Consider the following 4346-nt stretch of genomic DNA (forward strand, 5'->3'; position numbering starts at 1 on the left):
GAGAAGAAAAAAATTGCGACTGCGCACAACTGTGCGAAGGCAACATGCAGTCCCAGCAACATTTTCATTAGTGGGTTTCTTTATCAGCGTGGCTCTGCGTGCACTAAATAAGGACGAGGCAAGTTTTTATCTTTATCTCGTTCCTGGCTGATTATGTGTTATCTTTGCCACGGCAATGAGTAAGTGGGATAAGAGTGTGTTAGGTAATTCAGGCAGATGCAGGACGTTAGATTAGTGGCTCTTGTGGGAAAATAGGCAAGAATGAGGACGGCACATAACGCTATATCATCAACATCAGCATTATTTTTATTGTCATTTTGAGTTGTTGATATTATTTTTCGTTGGTGTATTACCCTTATGTGTGGGTATGTGTGTGCCTCTGCTTATGCGTGTGAATATAGGTATACAAGTAGGTTATGGCAGATAGGTAGGGCAGACAGACAGGCAGGTAGGCAAGCAGTCAGGCAAGTAAGCAGGCAGACAAGTAAGTAGACAGGCAGGCAAGCAAGCAAGTAGAGCAGCATTTGGCTATCCTGAACTCAAGCGTCGTAGGAGCTTCGTGCCCGATTCTAATCCATATATGTTTACATTCAACATAATCTCGATGTTTTGCCGAAGTGGCAAACGTCATGTTTAACCTCAGTAAACTCTTTGGTATTGTTCATATCATTGGTTATGACGTGGAAGGAAAACCATAATCAGCAACGTCTGTGCTGTCCTCTGTTCATTCGTTCTTGTTACCCTTAGGATTTGTTTATTTATTTAGATATCTATCTGTCTGTCTATTATTATTATTTTAATACTTTCCAACATCCTGTCCCTCATATATTTATTAGGGGAGTCGGAGAAGATGATAGAGAAGAATGAATGAGGGTGGAGGAGAGGAGGAAAAAGGGGGAGGGGGAAACCGAGGAAGGGGAGAACAATTAGTGTAAGGAAAAATGGGTAGGGGGTAAAATAGGCACAGAGGAAAGAGGGGAGATGTAGAGGAAAGGGGAAAGAGGGAAAGAAAGGAAGGAGCAGGGAAAAGGGGGAAGGAAGGAGGAGCGGGAAAGGGGGAGGAGGGAGAAGGAGGGGCAGACAACAGTTTTGGGACGGAGGTATTGTTGCAACGCTGGAATTTTCCTCGGTTGCATCACCGTCGGCAGCAGCGGCGACTAAAGCCAGCAGCAGCAGGAGGCCGACGGAGCTGCGACAGTACCACGGTAGGGAGGAGGGGAGGGGAGAGGAGGAGAATTGCGGTGGTGATGCTGATGGAGATTGGTGATGGTTGATAATGGTGATGAGGACGACGACGACGACGATGATGGTGATGATGATGGTGATGATGATTAATGATAATGATGGTGCTGGTGGTGATAAGGAGAAGCAGAACGAGGAAAGAGAACAAGAGGGAATTAAAGGAACGAGAAGGGGAAAAAGAAGGAGAGAAAGAATGAGAAGGCGACCCTCGACACCTGCATTTTGGCTTTGTACTCTACGTCTTGGCACTGAGATAAGATATTAAGAAAAACGAGGGAACAAGTGAGCTTATATATATATTTGTATGCGTGTGTCTGTTTTTGCATGCGTACGTGTATGTGCTTGTGCGTATTTGTATTTATATTTGCGTATCTGTCTGCCTGGCTGTGTGTCTGTGTTCCAGTGCATTCGCCTTCTATTAAAAGTGCTTGTGCACAGACGAGCAAGTTCCCAAGGATCGGGTGCGAGCGGTAAGACAGTTTGGGCCGGGCGCGCTGGCACCGTTTCAAGGCAAGCAAGGAGACCAGTTCCGTAGGTAAGTGAGAGGATCCGAGTGTTGGCTCCGCGGGAGTGTGTTGCAGTGCCGTTGCAGTTGCAGTGCCACAGCCGCGCGCCCTGTGTGACGTTGAACCCCTATCGAACGCTCGCGGCGAAGGGACATTGTCCAGGCGCCGAGAAGCCGTAGAGAGACGGACCGTTTAAACTTTCCTTTATTCTTTTCTGCATCCTTTGCCATCGACCCTCGTGGGAAAAGGATCGATTGCCGTGAACTTGGAAGAAAGAGAAGACAGAAAATAAGAGGTGATTATTATTCATATTATTAACAGCGTCTTTGTTCCGTCAGAAAAAAGTGTTTATATATCGTGGATATCAGTGATCAGAGGAATAGAGAGGCAAGTGCGTGCTGTGCTTTTGTTCTCTTTTTGCGAGTGGATTGCTCAGTGTGACGAAGGGGGGCGGGGCGGGAGAGAGGACGGGTGGGTGGGTAGGAGTGTGGGTGGGTAGGGTGGAATGGGGTGGGTGGTGTTGAGGGCGTTACGTAACCTCGGGATTGAGTCTGGTGTGAGAGAGAGAGAGAGAGAGAGAGAGAGAGAGAGAGAGAGAGAGAGAGAGAGATGAGAGAGAGAGATGAGATGGTGAGAGAGAGTGAGTGAGTGAGTGAGTGAGTGGAGCAGGAGGTGAGTGGTGAGGAGTGAGAAAGAAAGTAGTGGTGGTGAGTGAGTGAGTGAGTGAGTGAGTGGTGGTGAGAGAGTGAGTGAACGTGAGTGAGTCTTGTGTGAGTGAGTGTGTGTGGTGTGTGTGTGTGTGTGTGTGTGTGTGTGTGTGTGTGTGTGTGTGTGTGTGTGTGTGTGTGTGTGTGTGTGAGTGTGTGAGTGAGTAATAGAGTTTGTGTGTTAGGAGGGGGAGGGTTTTAGTGTGCATGGCGGCAATGACGCAGTTTGACACACCGCCTTCGCCGCCGCCCGTCGCTCCCTCCTCGCCGCTCGGGTCGTGTCATCGTGAAGGTTAAGAGTGACGCCGCCAACCATACACTTAATTGCCGTCGCCACCGCAAGGACGCGCCGCTCCCGATGCACAGACACACGCGCGAACGAACGTGTGTCACCTTGCTCGCCCGCGCATTCGCACACACACACGCGCACACGAACGCACACGGGCTCGCTTGCTGCCAGGTTCTTGTTACTGCTCGGACATTCCTCCATTTTAGCTCAACTATGTAGGCACTCTGACGCTGTGATGTGCTGGCACTGGCGCGTTTTAACACCCGTCATGTGGCACTACCTGTCACTGCCGATAAGTCACTCTACATATTATTTTTTGAATAGTTAAAGCGGCTTTTTGTCAGCGGTGTACCACACAGCACATTACTTTTATGATCTGCGACCACTGTGTACCAAATGATACACCATCGCTCGGTATGAGTGCAGCTGAATAGTGAGCAAAGACTGGCCGCACGAAGCCACGGTTGTGGGCAAGCGCTGACACTCCGAGCCCCCCCCCCCCCCCCCACACACACACACACTGTTTCCACCAAGTGTCATGACCTAATATCTTCAACACCAGACTTGTCGTGACAATCAACTTCATTTTGTTAGCAAAAATGTTTGTCTTTTCGCAATCACACATACACATTCACACTCACACTCCCACTCACATACTTTCACGCACACGTACACTTCCCTCCCCTCCCATCCTACGTTCAGCCCCCGCCGCGAACCCCTGTCACCATCGCAGAACAACCGCCCTCGTGTTCCAAATGACAAAGACCAGTTCAAACCACCTGTTAACGGGGCGTTGTTACGCTGTTGCTGTCACTCTCTTTGGCGTGGATTGCGTGTGAGCCATCTGTCTGGATCGCCCTCATTCCGCGGGGATGAGAGGCTGACTGAGGAGTTAAAAATAAGGATATTGCTGTGTTGGAGGTGAGGGGGTGTGGGCGGGGCAGTTTAAAAGTGTGTGTGTCTGTATGCGCGTGAATTATTTCCTTGCAGTCTGTTCTTTAATCCGTCTCATTTTGTCTTTCAGTTTCATTTTATATCCTTTTTTTCGTTTATGCCCCACCCCACGATATTTACGTTATTTTGAATTTAATTAAATTTTTTTTAGGATCTCTTTCCTCCGGTCATTATATTCTTGCCTCGGAAGAGAAACCAGCTTATAGTGACAGCTTCCAGTGTCGATCAGCTGTTGTTCCAGTGGTTAGGAAAGGCATCTGCTGGTGCAGGCAGCGTGGCGTCAGTTGATCATTAAATAAGGGCGTAATGTACTGTTAATTTTCTGTTAATGACGGAAGGCTCAAGAATGGAGGAGAGGGGCGGAGCTTGCGAGTCGATTAGCCGGTGGTAATGAGTAGGAGTCTCGAGTCTTAACGCAATTAGCTGTTAATTAAACATCGAGACGGGTGTGTTGATCCAGCAAGCTAGTCAGCTGTACAGCGTAAGGACAACTAGTTATTGATTTTCTACTCTTGCTAGTCCGTTCCTCAGATTGCGCTTGTTAGGGTTATTGTTCCGGGTTCAGGGATATGTAAGGAGATGGGTAATTAGTGTTATTATTATTATTTTTGTCTCTCCTCTCTTTCGAGGGGAAGGATAAAAGGGGAA

At 48.3% G+C, this 4346-nt stretch overlaps 1 protein-coding gene across 1 annotated transcript in view; it reads left to right on the top strand.

The window, feature by feature from the left end:
* The first annotated feature begins 1768 nt into the window (after positions 1-1768).
* The window catches only part of LOC113825637 (transcription factor mef2A), a 64351-nt gene continuing 61773 nt past the window's right edge, over positions 1769-4346 (top strand). Inside the window, exon 1 of the mRNA XM_070126448.1 lies at positions 1769-2043. The gene's annotated coding sequence lies outside the window, so the exon portion shown is untranslated. The remainder of the gene's footprint in view (positions 2044-4346) is intronic.

This window comes from Penaeus vannamei, chromosome 10, assembly GCF_042767895.1.
Source record: "Penaeus vannamei isolate JL-2024 chromosome 10, ASM4276789v1, whole genome shotgun sequence".
NCBI classification, from domain to species: domain Eukaryota; kingdom Metazoa; phylum Arthropoda; class Malacostraca; order Decapoda; family Penaeidae; genus Penaeus; species Penaeus vannamei.